This window comes from Myripristis murdjan, chromosome 7 (genome assembly GCF_902150065.1).
Source record: "Myripristis murdjan chromosome 7, fMyrMur1.1, whole genome shotgun sequence".
Taxonomy (NCBI): Eukaryota; Metazoa; Chordata; class Actinopteri; order Holocentriformes; family Holocentridae; genus Myripristis; species Myripristis murdjan.
This window is the reverse complement of record NC_043986.1, coordinates 29,471,047-29,497,604: the sequence shown is the minus strand read 5'-3', so window position 1 is coordinate 29,497,604 and position 26,558 is coordinate 29,471,047. Positions and strand designations below refer to the sequence as shown.

General features: G+C 40.9%; 1 long non-coding RNA gene and 1 other non-coding gene across 2 annotated transcripts in view; one reads left to right on the top strand and one right to left on the bottom strand.

Annotated features, from left to right (window-relative positions):
• The window catches only part of LOC115362273 (uncharacterized), a 113,084-nt gene extending 107,180 nt beyond the window's left edge, over positions 1 to 5,904 (top strand). Inside the window, exon 4 of the long non-coding RNA XR_003928483.1 lies at positions 5,814 to 5,904. This is a non-coding gene — a long non-coding RNA (uncharacterized LOC115362273). The remainder of the gene's footprint in view (positions 1 to 5,813) is intronic.
• Positions 5,905 to 17,679: 11,775 nt separating this feature from the next.
• On the bottom strand, positions 17,680 to 17,751 carry trnaq-uug (transfer RNA glutamine (anticodon UUG)). Its single transcript has one exon. It is a non-coding gene; the product is annotated as a tRNA-Gln (tRNA).
• Between the last annotated feature and the right edge of the window lie 8,807 nt (positions 17,752 to 26,558).

Sequence of the window (26,558 nt, the reverse complement as noted above, 5' to 3'; positions counted from 1 at the left end):
CTTTTGTGTTGTGATTTAAGACACATTTCAACTGCAGAGTGAACTTTGTCTAGGGACCGGGAACTTTTTGAGGAACTCTCTGCATTTCGACGGCAGCGACCAGGGTCAAAATGAAGTTCAGGGGACTTTTTTTTTTTCTTACCCCAGATGAACTTCTTATTTTCCCAGGGACTTTGGGTGGTGGGACTTGCAGCACAACATTTCTCATTGGTCAAACAGACACTGTGGGTACTTCAACTTGTGTACACTTCATTCTTAAAACAAGGAAGTACTCTAGTATCGATTTAGGAGCAGTTTAGGACATTTCTCTCGGTTTGATCACATGAAAAGTAAAGTTGGGCTTCGCTGTCAGCTTCCTGACTCATTAAAAAAAAAAAAAAACTGAGAGAGAAGGAAAGATAGAGTGTGATCGAGTCAAGACCATCGGGAGACTGCAAGAGAGAGACATTGTGGCAGTACTGTGGACGAAAACGGCAGGCGGTTACGTTCTTAAACTCAAATACATAACCGATAAACACTGAATAGCTGATTTGCTCTTTGTTTCATTTTCCTCCTCTGCATCTCTCTCAGGTACACACATACACAGCTTTAGGACTCGGCTTTTCTCTGGCAGCTAGGAGAAAACAGGGCAGCTCGGCAGAGAAAAACACTAAAAAAAGTGTTAATCTGTTAATCTGTCAACAAGGGGGCTGAAATAGGTCAAAGAGCCTGATGCTTCACAACTATATAAAAATGATGGGTAAAATTAACTTGCTTAATCCTTGTGGGTCTTTAGACTGCGGTGGAAACACAGATGGCAACAGGCTGAAGGAAGTCTTTGGTTCCTTGAAAAGTTACCCTGGTGGAAATTTGGGTGGAAAACTGTCTTAAGTGTGTACTAGACCTCCTGTGGAGGACTTGGTGTGTATGATGTCATTCCCTGACCAGTGACCTATAAGTAGGTCAAGTGTTATTGTAAATAACACACCCGATAAGGAGCAGCTGAGGTGGAAACAATGCACTCACAATAAAGGTTGTGTGCACATTCTACATTTAACAGCAGATATTAGCAGCACATATTACATGTAACTAGAGTTTAGCAAGGTAACACAAATGTGCGGTCCCAAACTGGCCACACAGGGTGTAAATGGCGATTTAATGCTTCCACACTGGTATTGCTGCAGCATCACCCAGGCCTCAGACTGATAAAGTAGTGAGCCTCAGGGCGACGCACTCACACAGTATAACATGGCAGGGCAGGGCAGCAAGAGCCCCTCTTCCTAATTAATTCCCATTTTCATCCCGGATCTGATTGCGGGAAAGGAGGGATGCGAGAAAGGCTGCCCTCCTCAAAACGCCTAATGAGCTTAATCGACCACACTCCACAATCTCATTTGAGCCCGTCTCCTTGCCCATGAATTAAACTATTACAAAAACCTGCTTGAACTTAACTGCCGGCTGCTTAATCACAGCAAATCACTCTAATCCTGCATGTCGGAGTGAGCTCGCAGAGGAGCGATGCACCACGGGCCCTGGCATCATAGTGTGTGTGTGTATGTGTGTGTGTGTGTAAAGTAGGGGATGATGTGAACGCATGTGCGATTGCATGTACTGCCTGTATGCGTGATAGGGACGTGTAAGTTTTGTATGTGTGTGCATGCGTGTTGGTGAGGAGTAGGTATCTGTGTGCAACTGCGGCTGGATGATAACTGGGAAGTGGAGACAAAGTATCAGTACTCTTGTCACATCCTCATTTTCCTGTTTTTCCCTTTGGGGATACAGTGTTTATTGTCTGTTTGTGCCCCCCACCCTCCACCGCCACCCTCCTCCTCATCACCCCCCCCTTTTTCCCCTTCGCCTTTGATGCCCTCGGCAAGCTTTGTTTCAACAAAGCCTGTTAGCTGATCGTTCAATTTTCTGCCTCCACTAGGTGCTCACCACTTCACCCCCCCCTTCTCTCGTGTTCTCTTCTCTTACCTTGTATTTCAGCCACAGAGTATAAAGGGACACATGTCCCTGATAAGGATAAGGGACAAACACTGAAGATTTCTCTGCTGATACATTCCCTGCATCCATGATTTCATTTCATTTCATAATTTTTTTTTGTAAGTGTGTCTGTGGTCTGTGCTGTTTCCATTGCAAGACAGTATGAGCAGGCTGTGTAAAAAAAAAAAAAAAAAAAAAAAAAAAAACTATATATATATACATATATACATATATATATATATATATATATATATATATATATATACATACATACACACACACACACACACACACACACACACACATAAGGAGACATTTTAAGTAATATTCTGACTTTAAAAAACAATAATTCATAGCATTTCTGTGTAAATAAATGTCTGCCTTGCAACTCTCTGTCATGGTGATTAATAGCTGCCATGGCCAAACAGACAAAGAAAACAGCACCACCTACAGAAATTCAAACTCCATCAACAGAAAATCCAAGGAAAAAGACATCTCAGCCCCACCCACAGTGTTTGATTGACAGGCGATCGCTGGGAAGTGCAGCAATGATGAACGCTTAGCACCAGAGATGGAGAGAAGAAAATAAAGACGGGGGGAGGGGAATCTTGCACATTACCACAGAAATGCTGCATATAATCAGGCATGCAGGCTTACTGCTTAACCAATACGCACACAGACAGACAGAGAGACGGCTGTGGACAGTTTTTAAGGCTGCGAGGCCTTCATTTGGCTTAGTTTGGACATATTTTGACTCGGTATTATTCTTTGGCTTCAAGTTATTTTGCATATCATCATCTGCAAAAAAAAATACCGCATTTTCCATAAGCTGTAAAGTCAATTTGCCAAGCATTAAAACAGCGTATTTCAACAAGAGTAACAGCTGAACTGCCCATTCCCGTAAACAGAAGCACAGCTCTGCAGTGAATAAAACTGGCATTACTGAGGCAAGGAATAGAGAGAGAGAGAGAAAGGGAGAGAGAGAGAGAGAGAGAGGGAGAGAGAGAGGGAGACAGAGGGAGAGGAAATACAAACCAAAGGATGAGCATCAGATTAAGGCTCCCAGTGTGGTGTATTTCCTTATGTTGTCTTTGTGAAGTGCTATCATTAGGGAGCTCAGGAGAATCTAAGTCTAATTAGGCTGTTTAGTATGGAGCTGGGAGGACAAGGGGTAGACTGAGTCCAGCTCTGCTGCTGCCTCTGAGCCCTCAGAGAGGCACTTTTAATGAGCTTCAGGCTGTGTGTTTACTTCTCTCTTTCACTCTCTATGTTTCTCGCTCCCTCTCTCATTTCTCTCAGCTTCTCACCCTCTACCTCTGCCTTTCGCACATGCAGAGATGTGTGTGTGTGTGCGTGCTGTATCATAAGCACATAACACACACGGGCATGCATACATGCAGATATATGAATGAACATACAGCTCGCCCTATTTCTTTCTCATGAAACACACACACGCATACTAGCACATTCACACATACACACCCTTCAGGCTCACCCACGCACCGCTGAGCACACTCAGCCCGCTTTTCATTGGACTTTAATTTCCAGCATTGATCGACCACATTTCAACAGTGCGCTGCGGCTTCTCTCTATTTTATGAGCATGTGGAAAAAGTCAACCAGGCTGTACACCAGTATGAAGGGAAAAACTAATCAACTCTGCATTAATTAATGATAATGGAAGGGCTTTTTATTGACAGAGTCCAATTTTGGTGAGTGTTTTGGAGGAGAGTCGAGAGTCCACCATTCTCTCTAAAAGCAAATCTGATTCCGGTCCCTGTAGCTTTAGCAGAGGATGATGGATTTGTCTGCGCTCCTCTTCTCTGGTGTTCATAACGGTGAGAAGCACATGAAGAAAAAGCTGTGATGCTAGGCTTTCCAAGTATGAGAAAATATTGATTATCAAATGTCAACGTCTGCCGCCTTATACCCATAAATCTTTACATTTTGAAGTCGTCTCTTGTAGTTAGTTCAGATTATGCTCTAACTCTTTCTGAAGCACACGGCATTTTGTATTTTTATTTATTTTTTTGTTGAAGCAGAGAAGACTAATGCCCCTTTTTCCATGACAAGTTCCAAGGCCACTGGGTTTTGATCTTGGAAGAGGCTTCTTGGGGTAAAGCGAGCACCTTAAGCGTCTGTGTGTCTACAGCTCACCAAGAACAGTGACCTTAATGTGAATAAGGAGATGTGCAGAGGTTGAAAATGAGTCTGAAGATGCTAGAAAAGCAAGAGCTGCAAAGCGGAGAGCACTTTTAAATGGAGTAATTGAGAGCAGAATCACAGACTAAGACGCTACGTTTTTTCTTAACTAAAGGCAGGACGGTATCTTGATAGAACATTTTTAAAATGTTGTTCGGTCCACTTTTAAAAAACGGCAAGCATGATACAGTACTATTGTGCTGCTTGCATCAGATGTTAGTCCAGTCAGGGATGTTCAGTGTGAAAACTTCACCCCAGCAGAACTCACTGCAAAAACGCAAAATCTTACCAAGATTATTTGTCTTATTTCAAGTCAAAAATGTCTTATTTCTAGTCAAAATATCTCATTACACTTAAAATAAGACACGATCACCTCAGAAGTAAATTGTTTATCACTTGAAACAAGTGAAAATTTGCTTGTTTCATTGGCAAAATTTGCCAGTGGAAAAAGTGAAAATTCACTTGAAATAAGTGAAAATTAGCTAGAAACAAGAAACAAATTTTGCCAATGAAACAAGCAAATTTCCACTTGTTTCAAGCAAATTTTCACTTGAAACAAGAGACAATTGTCTAAAAACAAGTTACTTCTGAGGTGATCATGTCTTATTTTAAGTGTAATGAGATATTTTGACTAGGAATAAGACATTTTTGACTTGAAATAAGACAAATAATCTTGGTAAGATTTTGAGTTTTTGCAGTGCTCAAACTCGGTGGAACTTGCTGAGCACTACCTTGTTTGCAGGTACTGTTTTGGTGGTCAGGAACTCAAGCCCCCAAGCAAAAAGTAACACCATTTCATGTGGCGGAAACAGAACTAAGGGTTCTTGGTTCCTCAAAAGGTTCCTGTGTCCTGGTAACATTTCCTTCAGTAGATAAATGGCTAGAGACTCGCATCTCCAGGCGCCTTGAAAAAGGCTTGGCTTGAACGTACCTTGCACATTGTAATGGCCATAATGGACATCCAACGTTTTGAAATGAAATCCATTACTTGCCATCAGCCAACATGTCGTTCCAGGTATTTGATTTCTGGATCGAAGTGGACCCAGTGCTTATTTCCAAGCGCACAAAGGCGACTGTGAAATGACAAGAGAGGAAAGCTTTGACATCATGTTAAAGAAAAAGGGTAACGTGGTGGCCCGGTCCACCCACCTTGCTAAAGCCACCAGTGGTTGATAACTCTAATTGACAGTTGGTTTGTTCCTGCGCCTGAGCACAATAGGTCACCTTGCCGTCTCTGAAGGTAAAATGGTAGAAGGGTGTAGCTTTGGGACTATAACATAATGACAGGCCCTCAGGCAGGCACGCTGGCTAGGGATTTGTTCTCCCCCTCCTCTGTTCTTCTAGTTTTTCTACCCTTCATCTCATATTTCCACCTCATCCACCCTCGCACTGCTAGCCATGTTTTTTTTTTTATTTTCAAGAGCAAAATGGTCCTATCTTTCTCCTCTGGGCTCTCCATTTCTTCCTTCCTCAGTTCACCTCTCCACCCCAACCCCCAACCCATTTTCTCGTTCCTCCTTTGACCTCCTCCTTTCTCCTTCATCCTTTCGTCCCTTCCCCACTTTACCTCGCCTTCGCCCCTTTGTCTCTCCTCCTCCTCCTCCTCCTCTTCCCATACCCTACCCTCCCATTTCCTGATTCCCCCAGCTCCTTGTTAGGGCCAGCTCAGGTGGCCCAGGGAGGCTGAGATGGATGAGGTGTCGGCCCAGCGTCAACCCAACGGCATCCTCAAAGAGCAGCACCGGCCAGCGTCCCCGTGGCCTGTCATGTCGAACCAAGCCTGGTGACAGCTATACACTGTTGTTCCTTTGGTTGGAGTTGCAGAGCAGTGCTACCATAGCCCGGGACAGATCATACAAGGTCTCTGCTGAAAATCGCAGCCGAGCCACTGGGGGTGCGTAGAATGAAAAATAGCTTTGATCTTGAGAGGTGAGCTTTGACATTGAACCAAAATTAGAGGACTAAACACTTTAATGCAGACTTATTAGGTTCAATATCATTATTCTGATATCACTGCAAATTTGCTTCTGCATGATATGGCAGCACACGCGGCATGTGCCATGTTGTGCACCTCTCATTGTCAACATTTGTCACATACGATGCCTAAAACTCAATTGGAAAGTGAGCAATTACCTTCAAAATCAATGCTCTCCTTGAGTATTCCGCCGATTTTTGATGCATTTAAAGTGATAGATTAAAAGCCTTTATGTAAAAGTTTTAAGAGGGCCAACTTCTACTTTATAATTTAGATTGTCAAACCTTTTCCTCCCTCTTTGCCTAAATCAATTCCCAGCATTTTTACCCACCTCAATATTTTATAAAGCGCCTTGATACACACATAAATAAAATCAATGTTCCATTTTCCGCTGAAGTGCTTTTCGAGAGGTGCATTTTATTGCTAATTAGCAGTAGCATAGAAAAAGAAAAAAAAAGTTTTAGAATGAGAAAGAAAAAAAATGTTGCCAACCTCACTTCTAGAATGATGATGTTTAACCTCCCTAGAAACCGCCAGCTCTAAACAGCTATTGATTTGCTAATTGCCTTCACTTTCAATTCCATTGTTCCTTAAGGTGGTATTTAACCCCAGTGACATGCCGTATTTACAGAGAAAAAACACTTAACATCTTAGCCTCCGAGGACCAGGGTGTTCACGCCATACTCCAGAACAAAGTGCAATCTGAACCAAAAGAATTTAAAGGCATTAAAAAATAAGTATGTGTGTGTATTCGTCTGTCTGTATTGCCCTATTTGTTCAAAAAGAGATTATTCATATGGGCCTGGCTCAGTGATATAGTGATAAACACAAATGTAGGTTTCTAAACAATACTACTCTGAGTATCATATGGTAAGAAAAAAAACAATGCTGATAATGTTAACTTTCAGAACTGAATCTATTAAATTAAAGCAGACCATTTTCTCACATATCAATTTTATACTACTCGCTAAAAATTTTGATCTATGATTTATGTCACTGTCTGATTTATGTGTAAAATGTACAAAGCAAGAAGACTGGTGAAATAAACATTAAGGCAGATGTACCTTCCCTTGTGTCCCTATACCACATCTTAACATGTGGCCGAAATTAGATTTTTGCAAATCACACAAATTACAGGCAATAGATTCATTTTGCTGTGCAGGGCGTGCTCAGTAGCTCACATTTCCTCTAAACACAGACAGAGCATCATGATGCCAGGCTCAGCTTGGTGGAGGTGCAAGGGCCGGTGTCGCGATAAAATTAAGATTGATCTTATTACAACAACTCATTTAGAGGCTAAGACTTAATCAATAGTAACTGTTTAGTACAAGGTTTTATTAGCCTCTGGGCAATTCAATGCCTTGTCCAGCACCTCATTAGGTTTGCTGGCCCTCTTCTATGATCATACTTTACATTTATATCACATTTACAAGCAATGAATGTGAAATATGGGGACGGAACATGAAAAGAAACGGGCTTAATCTGGCTATCTGCTCATGGTGATCTAATCAAAACAATTAATCACTAAGATTTCAAAGAATATTCATTTCCTGAATTGACTGAATTGAGTAAAGTGAGTGAATTAAAGATGCAACTCATAATGTATTTTACCACCTTGATTTTAGGCCTATTTGTATTCAGGTTCTTGATGAATTGGCACACATCTGAGTTTTAAATCATTATTAACCAATTACAACTTAAAAGACCTATTTTACTTAAAGTGTACACTTACACTTCAGAGCTTTTTTTTCTAGCAATAAATACTTATTTTATTAATCTGGATCATGAAATCATGTTACATAATACCAACTGAGATGAGTTACACAGTGCCACGTTTGAATATTTTGGCCGGGTAGGATGAATGTGGGCTGGGTAGCTGTGTGCCACAAGCTAATTTGCATACTGGCCTATGCAAAGCATTGAAACTGAAAATAATTTTTGGTAAGCCTGACTGACTTGCTGGCAGCACACACACTGTGATTGCCTAAATTCATTGAAAATGTTGTGGTGACTGGAAAGACTTGGTCCAAGGAGCCATTTTTACATTGGAGGGGACAGCACTGACACTGGCTGCTCTACTCTTGATAGCCCTGTATGACTTGTACTGACGTTATACATAAATAATCCAACCAGTACAACCATTATGGGTTTCTCACATCCTCCCTGCCAATATCATATTTATAAATGATGTCAGTGTATTTTGAAAGATGCTATGAAAAGACTGGGCATCAGTGATAATCAGTGATGGAGCAAAGAAACACCGGTGAAACACAGAGGTTTTTTGACCCATTATATACTACATATTATTGGATGCTATAAAAAGCACAGGGTCATTTGAATTGCACATTATATTCCATTTTCAGTGAAGTGGGTGCCTACATGACATCACCAGCATTTAGTTTTCAAACAGTATATACTCCGCAAAATGCAAAAGCTTAAAATGCTCAAAGTAGACAAATATAAAGATTATTTTAGCTCATTGTGACCCATTAGACATGCTACATCTTTTTTGTTCATGCTATAACAAGCATAGGTTCCTCATAATTCAGTTTACACAAGAGAGAATAGATCAAGAAGAAAACAATTTGGTTGGTGGGTGATTGAAATAAATAATAAATAATATATTGTCTATGGAGAGGCATGTGCAACCTTCTTGCATTTGGTGTGTAAAATGCTGGAAAAAGTGCCTGATTTTTTTTTTTTTCCCACAAAGAATGATGCATTTGTAAAAAGTTCACGTTTCTACCACACACACACACACCCCACACACACACACTGTTGAGCATTTCCTCTCAGCTTACATCTCACGTCTGTGTCGTATGTCAAATGCTGTTACCTTGTGACTTTTGAGAGATTGAGGAATCATTTTTTTTAATGCCTTATATCAATAAAGCCAGTGGTCGGGCGCCCGAATTGAAAATGGGGGCACCATACAGATTGTGCTCTTAACCCCATGCCTGCTCGGCTCCTTGTGTGTTTTCCCTCTGTGGCATCTGTTCGTACCCTGGGGATGAACCTCACGCTCATCCCGTGGCGCACCAGCTAACCAGCTAACTTGATCTCACCTCTCAGTAGGAACAAAGGTATGGCTCGCAGCCCGCTGAGTGTGTGTTCTCATGAGAGAGAGAAAGAGAGAGAGGGGATGAGCAAGAGACAAAGGAAGCGAGAGAGAGAAAAAGAGAGAGAGAGAGAATCAGAACGAGAGCAGGAGAGAGTGCAGGCTCGCTGCTCTGATCCTGTTGGCTCGAGATGGATCTGGAGCCTCATGCCACAGCTGGCACACTGGCAAGCCTTCTACTGCCAACCGTGCATGTGTGTATGTATGTGTGTGTGATTGGAGCTGCTTCACAGAGGCAAAAAACACATACCGCCAGTGAGTGTGTGTGTGTGTGTGTGTGTGTGTGTGTGCGTGTACTACTCATGCTTGCCTCACAGACAAAAGTCGCCAACTGCCAACACCCAAGGATTCATTTCACTATCAGATAACCAATCAAACATTTGAGGACTCCTGTATAAAAGTAAGTCCATGATGCAGTGGGGAGGAAAGTCATGCTGCCAACCTGTTTAGTCTAAGTTTTTTTTTTTTTTTGAAAAAATCAAAATAGTACCAGATCAGCATTCACAGTCATTTTTGACAGAAACACAATATAATAACTACTATGGCACCAGCCTCAAATAATAGTTTCAAACAAAAGGAATCCGATTCCTTAGTATTAGTGCTGCTACACTGCCTGTAAATATAGCTTTTCAACATGCATTTTGCAGCTACTATTATTTTGGGACATCTTGTGCTTAGTAAGTATTACCATTCAGATCATATGGCTTAACATCATGGAAATATACAATCTTACTGTTTGTTTTCAGAATTTTGCATTACTCACTCATTTCAGCTGCACATAATCTGCAGGCAGGCTGATGAAAGCCTGTATTCAGTCATGGCTACAATCAAAAGGTTTATGGTAATATTAAAAAAAAAAATAGTTAATTTCATTTCTCTTGCCACTGTACCTGCAATGGGCTGAAAACGTCTCGCCGTAACACAATTTTATTTGAACAAATTAATAATACAATAAAGTGAATCTGTTCATTTTCAGCTTTTTTAAGGCAGGATTGTTGAACACAGCACAGCTTTTTATTTAAGCCATAAAACATACGAGGGAGCGAGTCATGGTTCATTGCAGCGAGAATGTTACTCACCACAATATGTGACTCTGAATGGTCTGTTGGCTTTATCTTTTTTTTTTTTTTTGTCACGGTACTACATTATCCCTAGGAAACTTTCATCTCAGGAACTTTTGCAGGGGCACCAGGTGCTAAACTGAACAGCTGCTCTATCCAGTGAAAAGTTTCAGGTAAGCAGTTTGATTGACACAATTAGTTGCAAGCGAGAAGCGGGGAAGGGAAAGGTTCTCGCCAGTGCCAGTGCTATCTTTGTCTGGTTTTGGTCACCTCCAACTCGAGCTATTTTGAGTTTCATATTTGATGAATTACATATCATATGTCTCTGCTTCTGCTGTCAGAAAAACAATAAAAAGTGACTTGATTTGTGGTCAGAAAATGCTAACAGAGCAGGTTATGTTGCATAGCTGATATCCAAAAGACAAAGTGGGGCCTAACAAGCTAATTTTAGCAACATGCAGTGGTGTAGGCTACATCTTAGGACATTCTCAGACGTCAGCTCAGATAAAACTCCCTTGGACAAAACAGTCTCAGACAAAACTCCTGAGAACTGAAGCCGAGGTCGAGATGTCCTTAAATGTACACCATAAAAACTGACTGGATTCATGGTTATGCAGCATAGTCATGTCAAAAGGACAAATCTAATGAGCTTACTTTAGAAGCTTTACCCAATTTCTCAGCGGGGGTCAATAAAATATTTCTGATTCTGATTCTATCGTTAGCAACACTCAGAGAGCCTTTATCTCACATAGTGTTACACCAGCTATGTAAAATTCTCCAGTACAAACTCACAAAATCCCTCCAAAACAGTGCTGGGAAATATGCTATTACTTTGTACCCTGGTCCCAGATTTGTGAATCACACGTTCACTTTAAAAAGTTTTGAGCAATTCTGCAGGACTGGAGTTGCATCAGTTCAACTGAAATGTCTCTGTTGAAACACCAACTAAGCCATTCAGCACTGTTGTAGGGCGGGGCAAACACTGACATGATCAAGCTGTGCCAGAAACTGAGAGCCCGGTAGCAGATTAACTAACATGAGAAAATTCATGATAAATTAACCCCCTTGATTAACAAATCTATTTTACATAGACCGCATGTCTTCTCAATATTGCCTGACATCATAGCTTGCGCTTCGTTCCGCTTCACTCTTGAAACACAGACAAAACCAATATGTTTGCATGTCATCGCATCAGTATCGACCTAAAATGACATGAGATCCAGGCAGATACATTGGTCTCCAGTGATTGGTTAGGGAAAATGGAATTGAATCGATTCAAAGATGGAAACTGAGTGTAATGAGATGATAGTTCAGTCTTGATATCAGGTGGTTTATGTCAGTGTAACCAGCTTTTGCAGGCTATAAGAAGTCAGGTTGAGACCAGTGGTCTTTAAAGTCATTTGTTCACTTAAAATACTAACAAATTAATCATCAGAGGACAAGCAGACATGTCCCATTGATTGTGTGAATCCAAAAAAAAAAAAAAAAAAAAAAAAAAAGTGACAGCTTATTCAGTTGGAACATATGACTTTTACCACTGGCGTTAATGGAGCGTCTACATAAATGGTATGTCTGCCTTCATTTTTGTGGTCACATCCCTCGTACCCTGCATAGAAATGAAATTCAAGCCACGGAAAGATCTAACCTCACAAGCTAGAACTCCTACAAACCTGAGCTGTCTATTTTACACCTGGGACACAAGGTGAGTGCATTCAGTTGTAATTAACTACAGGACAGAGACCCAGCAGTGGGCCCCGGGATTGAAATCCACTGCTCCAATCAGAATGTGCTCAACCTGCGAGAATTATGTTTGGTTGGTTGCCAAATATGCCACTCGGATGGTACAGGCAGTGTCATTAAGTTGATGACCACCAGAACTACCAGATGTCCAACAGCATGAAGGGAAATGATCATGTTCATCATGTGGACAAAGCAATGGACGCAGTCATAAGCCAATACATATCAACAACTGAGTCAGCTGGAATGTTTGACCTGTTGACATTTTTATCTGTCAGCAATGGCAAAATGAATGACAAAATGAACTGGGTCACAGTACACCCTTACAAATACTCCTGTTGCCATAGGAAACATCAAAGGAGATCCCTGGGTTCTTAGGTCAAAAGGTTAGAGTCAGTTTTGGACCACGCAAGGATAGGTATGTTTAATGAAAAGTGCCTTCCATCTTCATTTTTATGTATGTATACTGTGTTGAAGAAATCTTTTCAGAAGTTGTAAAAGTTAGTTACTGTATTTGCACATGTCAAGCCATACACATTATGTTTTTATCTATTATCCTTTGGCGATGCCATGGTGCATACTACTTCCTACATTGTTAAGTATCAACCTGTGATGTTCAGAACATTCAAGGACGTATTTTGTGATGAAGTGTTATATGTAGTTTCCCTCACCCTGTCTTATCTATTGGTTCCCCACGTTTCCCAGATTGTTTTTTGACAGCCCCGAAAGGCCCTTGGGACCGTGTTCTTGTGGTGTTGGGTTTATCATAAGTATTGCGGTTTCCTAGTGCATCAACGCACATCAAATCATACAGTCAAGTCAAGTAAATCATAATTCTAGATGTAGCACAAGAGCCACAGCCAAAAACTGAAAACTTAACCATTTTTGATATATAAATATATATATAGTCCTCAAACAGTTGCCTTCCAATAGGGTTGTTTTTGTAAAACACTGAAAAAGCTACATTTGCTGGCTAGAGCTCACCGCATTACGTCTAAACCCAGGTGGCACCTTCTGAATGCAACATTGTTCCAGTTAGCCTTGATGGAAATAATATTAGCATGATACAGATACAGAATTCTGGGGATTTGTTACATCCAATGTTGAAACCAATGGTTCGTTGTCTTCCAGAAATCAGTGAAAATCAATAAATATGTTCACCACTGTACTTGTTTGTTTCACATATTGTTTAAGGTGAAATATTCAATGTTAAATATTAAGCTGACTTTACTCTGTTATTTTAAATGCAGTTGATTATTTGTTGTTTCCAGGCAAGAATTATTGACTGTTGCATCCATTGTGCAACATTGGATTCTGGTCCATTGAGGCAAATGTTGGTGGAGACATATCTCCGGCTCCAAAAGTTATTGTTACTTGAAATAACCTCAACATAACGGGCCAAGTAATGCCAGCCACATGGCCAATAGCTGTTTCTTAACAGTGTTTGAGCGATTTAAAAAGTAGAGGGATTATTTCCACAGGCATTTCAATAGGCTGAAATAATTTTGTAAGCCACAGTGAAAGCACAGTCCCAGTCAGCCCCAGTCTGCCATTCTTTCTCATGTCAAACCATAAGCAGGGTGAGGGCCCTGGGGGAAACCCTGTTGATCTGTAACCCTGGTTATTCCAGACAGACCTCCCCACCAGCATTCAACTGGAACCCTCAATGCACCGGTGTAATTATGGCCAAACAAGTCCCCTATGTACAACACTGTATTTGGGAGGCAGGCCACACATAGGGCCCCTCTCTCTCTCTCTCTCTCTCTCTCTCTCTCTCTCTCTCTCTCTCTCTCTCTCTCTCTCTCTCTCTCTCTCTCTCTCTGCCAGCAAGCATCCAAGAATGTACGCAAATGCACATATGCACACACACACAAACACTGTCACATATTTGTGCATTTGTAGGCACACACATGGATGTGTGTATGTGCTGAAACAGACAACTATGGAAGTCTGTATGGATGAACACACACACACACACACACACACACACACACACAAACGCACTGTGTGAGGGGTGTAATGGCATGCTAATCAATGCAAAGCCCTTGATGTAGTGGAGCAGATGGCCTGAGGATGACTGGCACAGGGCTGACAGGTACACTGCTCTCTCACTTTCTCCACCTCATTTTCCCTTTCTCTCTGTTTTCTCTTTAGTCTGCCTTTCTCTGTCTCTCTCTCTTTCCTCTTTTCTCACTTTATTTCTCTGCTCCTGTTTTCTCCCCTCTCTCCATCTCTCTCTATACTTAATTTTAACTCACCACCTATATTTTCTTCCTCTTATCTCACTGTTTTGTCCTCTTTCATCACTGTCATGTTTGCTTACTTTTTCCTTCGTTCCCCCAAAGTTGACATGAATAATCAACAACATGTGGGGAGCAGCTGGAGTGCCACTTTGCCATTGAAGTAATAGCAAGTAAATTGTCTCATGTCAAAGGGCAGCTATTTGGCAATTAAAAACCAGGAGGAAATACAGCACAAGTAAAAGCAGCTAAAACAAAACAAAAAACCAACACCTTTTATGCAGAAAGTTTTTGAAAGCTTCCATTTTTAATGGCAACGCTGTCAGTTTTCTCTATCAGATTAAATGAATAACATTTTGTCACAGTCAGACCATCATTTCTCAGTATTGGGTCATGAAAGTGCAACAGATGTGCTTCAACTTTTTCAAGGCTACAGCGTGGGTGGCACAGACGAAAAATAAAGTTATTCTCACTTATTCATATCTACTGTATGACGCATCTCACATAACAAAGGGTCACAATGCAGTATGTGAATAAGACACACTCTTTAACTGTGCCTTTATTCTTGTATGAGCAGTACAGTGAAGAAAAACTCCTTGTTTGCTTGCTCTGCAGCCTTGAAAACGTTTTTATTCCAGGGACAGTATCTTATGAAACACGTTCCTCCACTTTTATTAAGATAATGTCACTTGGTTTAAGGAGATTCCATGTTTTTTTTTTTTTTGTTTTTGTTTTTTTTTAAGATATTTTTTGTATATGAACCTTTTATTCCTTTATAGTCTTTTAAAATATGTTTGTAATTTAATCATTAGATTTGCATTGTTTTTGTTTTAATTTTGTCCTGAATCTACCACGTATATAAACTGTACTTCAAAGATAAAATGGCCATGCCTTGCCTCACATAAAGAGAGATAATAGCATGATAACTATTTTCTCTGCACTCATGATGTATTCCAAAATGAAGCAACCAAAGGCCCATGGTGGTTCCCACTGTCCAAATCTGTTAAAACAGCTCTGTGCTGGCCTCAGAAATGAAAATACTGCCATGCATATTTCTAATCATAATCACTTTGTTCATCTACTAAATTACATAGGCCAAATTTTGCCTTTGAAGTGAACATAAACCCAGTTAGAAACAGAGATTTTTTCTTATTTAGTATTATTCTTGAGTACTATTTGCCCCACCCATCATGATTTGAGAGTTCCTAAAAGTCAGTAACTGTAATTTAAGTTTTAGGGGCAAAGTGAAAAAAAAAAAAAATCCCACTTGTTTGAACTGAAATAGCAAGTCCTCCGACCCGTATGACCACATAAGTTGTTTCCTGAGTGAGATAGCCAGTAAAAGTACTTGGTTAAGGTTAGGAAAGGGTTAGTGTTAAGGTTGGGGAAAGATTTGTTTTAATGGGTAACTTTAGGAAAAGGTCAGGGTTGAGGTCACAAAACATTAACTCCCAAAAACAAGCACTGCTTGAGCCTGGATTTGAATCCAGGTCAGCTGAGTGAAAGGTGTATTGATTGACCCATTCACCAGCCTCTGTGCACTGACTTTGCTGCTCCCTTAATGTTCCAGCACAATGTCGTTATTTATAGGACCACTAGAGGTCACTTAAATTTAAAACAGAACTATAGGTTGTAATCAGCTGCTGTACCAACACTGTATGGGGTCTTTTTTTTGCCGGAGGACAGTCTCAAAATAGCTGTGGCTCTTAATAGCACTGCAACTATACTGGCAAATGTTTTCATAGCTTACATTGCTGTAGAGCTCATTTGTTAAAACTCGGAGCCTTGTAGTCGTAGAGTTGATGTGAGAAAGTCCATGACTGACACAATCTCTGCCCAAAGAAAGCACAGCTCCAGCTGTTGAGTAAAAAAGCTTAGTTAGCTCATGTTTCTGTTGGTAGAATTTTAGGTAAGTGAACAAATCCTTGGTAAAATGGTGGATTTCCATCCGGGAACAGCACACCATCTGCATGCTGTGCTGCAGCTACTGTTACCACCGTTGATGAGCCTACAGAGGATTGCAGGTGCAGTTGAAGGCCGTCAATCAAACAGGAGTGTACAACCTGGGATGAATAAAAAATTGAGGTTGTGTTCTGTTAGGACTGTCCCTATGCTTACATGTGAAAGTAGCTTTTAATCCCCAGTAAAACTGCTGGCTTTACTCAGGAGAAGCCAACTGACGGGCTCTCTGCACAGAAAGGACCTAGACTATTGTAGTTCCATGGTGTTTTCTATACCCAATCATTGCAATAAAACATTTTTAATGACAAATTACTTCCTTTTAGGTTCCTATACCTTCAAAACATTGGTGCAGAGACATACTGACGTTAGGCTACTGACTCAAACAGCAACATGTCCTTACGACAATAGGTCAATGCGGCACACTTGGGCACATGGATTATATGGTATTCATAGGCTATACTATCATTCTGCATATAGAAATTCAATAATTCAGTATTGTATCGCTATACCTTTAATCCATGTAATCATTACCTTAAAGTATAGCACTTTATAGCACTTTATTGCAGTGCTACACTCTCACCAATGGCTACATGCCATGCATGATTGCACATAATGATAGAGTTCTTTTTTTTTTTTTTTTTTTTTTGTATTTTCTCTGTAGAAATATAATAATTTGATGGTTTATTGAAAGCCATGGGGAAGAGTTGTTCTTATTTGCTCCCTGTGACAGTTACAGGTCAGGGCCACTCTTTAAATCACATTTTTCTACCTGGCGGTCTGATGGACTGGGTCTGGGTTTGGTGAACGCCAGGAGAACGCTCCCTGCCTGACTGCATTGTGCCGACTGTAAAGTTTGGTGGAGGAGGGATAACGCTATGTGCTTGTTTTTCTGGGGTCGGCCTCGGCCCCTCAGTTACAGTGAAGGGAAATCTTAATGCTTCAGCTCACAGAGACATTTTGGACAATTCTCTGCTTCCAACTTTGTGGGAACAGTTTGGGAAAGGCCCTTTTCTGTCCCTGCATGACTATACAACAGTGCATAAAGCAGCTCCATAAAGGCATGGCTGGCTGAGTTTGTTGTGGAAGAAGTTTGTTGTGGCCCACACAGAGTCTGACCTCAACCCCATCCAACACCTTTGGGATGAACTAGAACAGAGATTATGAGCCAGACCCACATCAGTGTCGGACCTCACAAATGCTCTTCTGCATGAATGGGCAAAAATTCCCACAGACACACTCCAAAATCTTGTAGAAAACGTTCCCGGAAAAATGGAAGCTGTTCTAGCTGCAGAGGGTGGAGCAACTCCATATTAATGCCTATGCATTTAGAATGGGAGGTGTAATGTGTCGGTGGCCCAGTACTTTTGTCCACATAGTGTATTTTCCTAACTACTTGGCCACCCTGATGTGTTAAAGGACGAGGTCCCACCGAGATTTGAACTCGGATCGCTGGATTCAAAGTCCAGAGTGCTAACCATTACACCATGGGACCAGATGGATATCGTGGGCCCTGTTGTCTGTCCTGCAGTGTGAGATGCAGTTGTCTTGTGGCACGTTTGTGCATAAAGTGACTCTAATTCTGCTTGTTTTGAGCAGTATATGTAATAGAGTCACAGCTGCAGAGTAAGGAAATATAAAAGAGATACAATTCCCCTCGCGTACCTACATGTTACCCAATAAAAATACAAAAAAAATAATGAAATAAAAACATCATTTTCTGGCTGGTGCAAATTGGCACAAAAACAGCCACTGAAAGGTGATGTGTGGGTGTGGCTGACTTCATAAGATGTTACATTTGCACAGGCCGGCATTAGTTTACCACTGGCATTTGTATAACATTTGCATTTCTATGTTATCATCTCCTTCAGTGTCTTGAGTCAGCGAGCAGTGCTCTCTCAAAGTATGGATAAATTGTTTTGTACTGCACAAACACACACTGAATAATTACATTTGTGCCATTTTGAGAATCACAATAATGAAGCTCTAGATATGAAATGTTTTATGTCAAAAAAAAAAAAGAGTCAGGGTTTCTAGTGATTCTTTCCATAATATTTCTAATACATAACTTATTGTGGCTCTACAGGGGTCATATACATTTTTATAGAACCTGTTATGTTCTTATTATATCAGTATTCGTCATTGTTCAGTTGATTGGGGAGGTGATCAAATAGCAATTACCAGCAGTTTAATGCACATCCCATTCAGGTGTGCAGCACCAGACACACTAAAACTTCACCGGCCAGTTGGCATTAAATTATCCGTTTAAATTGATCTGTGTTGATTTTACGGTGGCGGGCAGGAAGCCTGTGCTGGCCAACAGGCGATATCAATGACATAAGTGCCGAAATGTGAACTTTTTGGCTTTTTCCGTAGCAGAGGGAAGGGTACAGCTCAGTGAACCTCCACATTTTGAAAACGTGACATGGCACCCACATGTGTGATTTGGATGATAGAGAAACAGACCATCAATATTCCTGTGGCATTCCTCTTTATCGCTTAACTCGCTCTTCCCCTCCTTCTCACTCCTTTCTGATCTTATTGCAGTGTCTCTTTATACCAAGACCCCAATGTTAAAGTCTGTGGGGTCTGTGTTCGCAGGGCTAATCATCTAACACACTGTACATTGGCTCCTGATAGTCCTAAGCATGTGAGGTGTATTGAAAATCGATAAAGGCTTTGCAGAAGCATTTAGAGCCCCTTAGTGGCCATGCTAGGAGATCATCAAGCAATTGCTGAGCAAATGTTGATCCAATCTCATGCGATCACCATGGTCAACTTTTGTTGTGTTGTTTGCTGTTCCTATAGTCTGGTAATTCATAAATTCCACAAGCCACTGGCATTTTTAACCAGCCATTTTTTTATAATCCTGCAGCTCTCCCCCCCTCCCCTCTCTGCTCTAAGCCTAAGCCCCTCCCACCACATGAGCGCAGGCATAATGTTGGGAAAAACAAGACTTATGAACCTTATATAGTAACTAATCATCTATCAATGTAAAAAAAATTTTTTTTTTTTTTTTTTTCAAACTAGTCAGGGCAGGGTGCGAACGCAAACTGATCACATACACTTGCGTCCACATTGGTAGAACAGCCAGTAGGAACACCCTCTCTCTGAAATGACCTGCCATCACTAAATTCTCCCATCACTGGCTAGATTTTCTAAAGCCTGAATACAGAGCCGAGAGGAGGTGCAGAAGTCTAGTTTTCTCTCAGATCAATTGAATAACAATATGCCGAAAGGCTATTGTGGAATGTTATTATGGAATGGAATATGAATTTTTATGCCCAATGACACACACACACACACACACACACACACACACACACACAAAATGATAACAGAGTGATGTCCAGTTTCAGGCACATTCTTTCTTTTGGTGCTTTTTCTAAGACGTGTACCAAAACACAATGCAAACCTAATGAATATATAATGCACAGACTTGATATTTCAGAAATATACATATATATAGGGGAGGGATAAAATAAAGTTGTGGGTTGCCAATGTTTTTTTTTTTTTTTTTTTTCCCAGATTGGGTCTAAATCATCACCATTACTAACCCGCTAGAGAAAATGTCAGTCAGTGGTTCTCAGGTATGGTTGCTATGGTATTTGTTGTGTGTGTGTGTGTTTCTGGTAAGGGAGAGGGATAGCACTTCATGTTATGAGCATGTGTATTTTAAAGGTGCTGCAGACCTCTGGGGTGTGTGTTTGCTAGGGAAAGGTATTTCATGGAGTGTGAAAGTGTGTATACGTGTCTGTATTTTATTGGTGATGCAGACCACTATACGCCAGTGGTTCTCAACTTTTTAGGCTTGTAAGCGGCGCTGCTCTAGGGTGCATATTTGTCATGGTAGGGGAGTAGAAGAGTATATACTGCACGGTGTGTTTAAGTGTTTGTGTGTGTGTGCGGGTATTTACTGTGTTTGTTGAGGTAATTGCATGTGTTTGTGAGTGCTCCAGGGTAACCTTCAGGCATCAACCCCACATACAGCCAGACTGAAGAGCTGTCTCGCTCTCTCACTCTCACACATACACACACACACACACCCACACACACGCACACACTCTCACTCACATCCACACACACACACACACGCACACACTCTCACTCACATCCACACACACACACACACACACACACACACACACACAGCCTAATCCCACACCAACGACCACTAGACAGAGCCACTCCATTATTTGCCAGTCTGCCAGGAGAGCGAGAGGGAAGGCGAATGAAGAGGAAAGAGATGGAGAGGGAGAGAGATAGAGTAAGACGGGATGACAAGCAACTTGTTTGTTTGTCAAATAATTAAGGAGACATCAGTCTGTGGTGGAGCTCAGATGAAAAGAGGAGAAACAGAGGCAGACGGGGGGAGTTGTAGTGATGGTGACGGCCGGTTGTGTGGCGCCTGTGTTGTTGATTCTGTCAGTCATGTAGATTTAATCTCTCACAGAGCATCGGAGGCACAGACGCTGACAGGGAGGGCTTTGACAACAAGAAAGGTTTTAATGCCTTACATGTGAGCTGAATAAATCAGTAGAGATTTAGAGTGCGAGCCTTGCTTCTCTTTATCTCTCTCCCTCTCTTTCTCTCGCCCTCTCTTTCTCGCTGGTTCTCATTCAGTTTCTCTATTCTCTGTACTCTTCTGTCTCTCATTCTCCCTTTCTCTCTGAAGCTGCGTTCACACTGTGGTGGGATGCTGTAGACGAAACCGGATGTGTTTTAATTAGAGGTGCCTGGCAGACTCCATGAACACTGGTGGAGAGTGCTGCCATCCATGCCTGCAAATGCAACTTGGAAATGATGGGAAACTGGAAATTGAAAAATCTAGTAAATTGCATACATGCATAAATTTGTTCTCCTGATATTTTTGCCTCATCTTCCAACACAGATGAAGTAGTGTATAAGACGTGTGTGATTCTTTGCTTTGCTTCTTTTTCATTTACAGTGGGAATCATATTTTTTATGTTTTTGCAAACTGTAGTATTTTCAGATGAACTGAAATACTGAAAATGAACAGGTCTTCGTATTGATCGTATTGATTTACATGAGCTACACCTCTATATAACCTTGGCAAAGAGATGTCAGTTTGCCACTGACTGACATCCAGTAACACAGCTTTTATCAGGCATCATTTAGTCATTGTGTCTGCGTGCATGTGTGTGCGCGCACACATGCATGCCATGTATGTGCGTGTCAGTGAGTGTTTGCACTTACCATCACAGAACCTGAATAACAAGATGAGGTTGGAGGAAGGGGGTAATAAAGGGGCTAATAAGGAGAGGCAATCAGATTGATCAAATTTCCTGTCGCTAATGAAAGGAGAGTGTCCCTGATTTCCGCTTTGCTCCCAACAAGTACAGTATAAGGCACATTGCGATAAACCGCAGGGACTAAAAGGATTCAGAGGGAATGTAACATGTTAGATACTGATAAAAAGAAAATGTAGGTTTCAAAAATATACAAAAGTAATTACTCTGAGTCATTTTTCAAATAATAATGAATAAAATGGCCAAAAATGTAATTTTACATGTATATGTAACATTTGAATTCCATTTTTCAACAACAGTTCAGTATATTTTATATAGTCAGTGTGTGTGTTTGTGTGTGTTTTTTTTTTTTTTTTTTTTTGTCTGTATTGTATGGGTGAGCACAATGCACAAAGAGATAAATCAGACTGAGAGACAGCAAGAGAGTGGAATTGCAATGAGAGAACTGTATAAAGAAATAAATAAGAAATGTGTGCGATGAGAATTATTTACCAAAAGGTTTATTCTGTGCTGAGGATTGGGAGAGAGTGAATCTGAGTGTAAGAGAGAGCTGGGCATGGAGAAACTGAGAAACTACATTTGTGCTGCTGTGCTTGTGTCTGCGGCTCTAAGTACTGTAACGGCCTAGAGCCGTACTTACTGCACTCTTGACATTGCACTTCCCTTGCTCACCCTTGTGCTGCTGCTATGAAGTGTTGTCCTGATCAAAATGCCTCTGATCCAAGGTTGCCCTCCTGATGTACAATGCATTAAATCAATGTTTTGTTAACTTTTACTCCGAGGCACCCTGATTTTTACCGGGATTTCTACTATAACCCAACCTGACTTTTCTGGATATTCTACTTTAGGCAAAAAGAAAAAGTTCGCAGCCGTCCGTGGGCCACTAACCCTTGAGTTTACAGTATTTTATTCAACACAACTTTATTTGCTGGGTTTCAAGAGGTGGTGACATCCCAGCATTGCAAAATGTGTCCATCTTAAGACAGCATTTAATCTAATATCGAGTCTTCAAAACGTTTTTTTTTTTTTTTTTTTTTTTTTTTTTTTACTTAGTTATTGTTAGTTATTGAAATAGTGAAATATTTTCATTTGTCTCTGAAGCAGTATAACTTCTTAAACTGACAATGTTTTGAATTAAGGCAGAACATTCAACTAATATTAAAAGTCCCTTGATTCAAAACAGTTGATTTGCATTAAAAACAAGTTAAATTATCTTACCACACTGGCAGTTTCTTTGTCAAAAAAAAAAAAAAAAAAAAAGGAGGAGACTCAGAGTTATAAATTAAATTACTTGTTAAGATGGACACTTTCTGCAGTTAACATGTCCAGGGGCTTCTTCTCCAATTAGCAGTCTAGTCAAGAGTTTGATGCTTGTGAAGCTGGCAGTCTCCCTACAACAGTCTCCATTTTAATGTTCCTGCACTTTCTCAGTGCAGATCAACTTTAAAAAGCTGAATCACAGTACAATTATCAAGACAAACTCTGACATTCAACGCCATCGTCTCAGCAATCAGCACCCACAAAAAAGAAAACACACAAAACACCTCAACAATACCTTACTCAGTATGTGACATGTTACCCTCACCGGTGCACCTCCATTGTGCCAAATGTAGAATTTGGAATATCTAAAAACGGGAACCTGAGTGAATGGGATGAAGGGACAACAGTGGGTGCTTCTTTATATCAAAGTGCCTATGCTAATCAGTTGGCTGGTAATGTGAGGTTGAGCTGCTCGGGGCTCAGTGGGTATTTGGACCACATCACTCTGCTGTGCTGGCCAGGTAAGGCACAGTGCCAAGACAGGGCTCTCTGCCAAGGTGGATTGGAAATGTACTAGCAGTGCACTGGCACTACCTGCTGGCTTCAGTCATCACATTAACCTGTGGATGCTGCTGTGAAAGAACAGAGAATATACCAGTAAGTGCCAAAATACAGCAAACAAAATTCAAATCAAATGAAGTTAGTTAATTGCTAACTGTAAGTAGGCCTATAAAGAACATGCATACGACTAGGGTCAACAAAATACAATGAATGAAAAGAAAAAAAAAAAAAAAAAGCAAAAGATCATATCTTGACAACTCATTTAGTCACAAGCTTTCTCTGATACATTAATATTACCAGCGATGATCAGATGATTTACATGGATTAGGAGGACCAGGAATGTATCCCATCCACAGTGAGCCTGTCGTTGACTTAGTCCAGCTAACCCAGTAAAAAATATGGTTTTAATTACCTAGTATATTTTTTCTCTTGACTGGATCAACACATATTCCATCTTAAATGCAGCAAGTGCAAGATCTCTTATCAGTGTAGTTTCACTTGTTTCAGAAAATGCTGTTTAGCTTTAGCAGTGTTGAATTCTATGAATTCTTAATCTAGTTTCCATCAATACTATGTACCACGCAAACATTTTTTATTTTATTTTAGTTTCTGGGGTAAATACAAGGGCAATCCCAATATAAGAACACAGATAACTAGATTTTTCAAATGGCAATACAATATTAAAATACCATGTTGCTTCCAGTGCCTCTGTCTTCCAGGTTCCCTCCACAAGACCATTTTCAGCATCCTCTGTCTGGCAGTTGTCTGGCAATAGGTAGGTATGCCCTCCTGGTTGAACACTCCAATTATTAAGACAAACAGCAGCTACAGTAATCTTCCTCAGGAGAACTGTCAAGTGGAAAGTCCTCTACCTGCCAGGATGTCTGCCAGGATGTCAGTGTCATTCTCTTCACCTCTTCGTTCCTGGAAGAGGCGGTAATTGAAGATTCTTTGTTGATGGTCCATTTGCCTGAAGGAATAGGGTTTCATGGAGTTGACAAGAAGTGGGCATGCATCATCCCTACAAACCAACTGTTGGAGTTTGGCGCCGCAACTGTGGAAGTGGAAGGTGTCAAAGGCTGTGTTCAAGAGCTTGTCTCAAGTCAGACTCTACAAACAGACAAGCGTCAAAAGCTCTGCTCTGACTTCCATGCCCTTGTACATTCCGATGTACAAGGACTTACGATGGGCATCTACAGCAGCAATTATCATGACTGAAAATATGCCCCTTGCAACTTCAGAATGTACTTCCCGTCAAGGGCACCAACACAATGTGGAGGCAGTTTTCCTGGAACTCCTTAGTTATCACGCAGCACAGCTTTACCAGTGTCAGTTAAGTTAATACATAGAAATATACTGTAAGCTCATAAGCTGTATGATAATGGCAGGCTTACTTGCTTCCTTCAGGACTTCATGCAGGGCCTTGTAAGTCCGTGCGACATCTTTTGAGATTGTGCTGGCTCCCATCCTGTACTTGAAACATGGTGACTTTTCATCTGCAGAAGAGAGGAAAAACTATTAAGAAACATAAACTGTTAAGTGACTGTGGAACAGTGACATATAACGTGACCTTGCACCAAAAACTAAAGGGTCAAAGAAAGCCTTGCTCTTGCACTGACAGCCGAATTTATGTCATTGTCCTTACGAAAGATCAGAGGTCCAACTCTCTCAAGCTAAATAGCAAACTCCTCTGATGTCATCCTTATAAATCTCATGAGGCCAAACCTTGTCTTAGACCTGCCAACATCACCAAAACAACACCATGGAAGAAATGAGGGCATTGCATCTGTCATTACATATAGCAGGATAAGCTGTGGATGCTTCCCATGCCCATTTCAATCAACCAAATCAATTATTTAACATTCAACAGTGACCACGTAGTTAAATGTGATTGCTTTACTCACCTCCAATTCTTGATTCAGTGTATGCAATCCAAGTTGCATTTGCTTTTCTAGCCATGTCACTGTCCATACGTGGCAGTTCGCCTCTTTGTGGGTATCCAAGCACACAAACAACAATACTAGGAACTTGTTTCTGGACAACTTGATCCTCCATGTTTGTTTGCTTCTCAGTGGTCTTGTGGCCCTGCACTTTCCACATTCATGATAGTGTTTTGGCAAGATTTGCGAATATTGTGACAAAATGCTGTGAGAATCAGATGGTGGGTGAGACCCCATCTTACCCTGTTCTAGTGTGCACGGTTGCCTTGCTATGCTAACACTTCAGTCACAAAACTGACTGATGCATCAGTGTCACCTGGTCTTCAGTTAATGTCTTTAAATTATGCACAGGTGCTTGAGTATGACGTGTTTTCCGGAACTACAATTAAAACTTTTTTGTCAGATATTCAACATAACTCTGGGTAAGTAAATGACACAAAATATTGAGTACAGTGTTAGTGCAGGCAGGCCAAGAAATCAAGCACGGCCCAGCCCTCATCAGCTAACAGCTCAGCTGATTCCATGTTAAGCTTGCCAATTGGCTAATCAAAAATGGGACGATCAATTTGAACTGCTTCCCCTTTCTATACTTGCTGCTTTCTCTTGCAAATCCATCATCACCCCAACCCCTCTACATGTCATGTCCGACTTAATTAGTGTCATCTCTTCATGTTATTGTTGCTGCCTGCTCTGTTCTGCACCCTGAAGTGGGGGGTCTTTGCTTGTTCCTCTCCATGCTCATTGCTTTCCATCGGCTGTTCTATACCGCCCTGTATTTCTTACTGCTTTACTTACTTAGTCCCTTAGCTACCGCTGAAGTGGAAGCCATGAATGACCTCCCTCCTCCATCTCACTCTGTCCTGAGCTTACCTCTCATTGTGGTCCAAGAGTTCCCGCAGTTTTTCATTTCATTCTCACATCTCCCGCCTCTATCTGATCTTTGGTCGTTCACTCTTTCTTTTACCTTGGGGATTCCACTTCAGTGCCTACCTGGTTATATTAGAAACAGGTGTTCTCAATCAACCTCCACTTTTTCTTTGAGATCTGTGTTTCAGTTGGTTCTTGATCTGATCTTTCCCATAAATCTTCATCTTACTGCTTTAAAATGGCAGCAAAGTTTTACTTTCACAAAAGATGTCCCGGCTGAAATATAGTTTTTGGGTGAAGTATTCCTTCCAGTATAAATTGCGCTTGTCAGACACGAAATGAATAGTTTCACTGTTTGACCCAGGCTTTAATTGTTTTCAGAAAAATAAGATTTTAAGATTCAG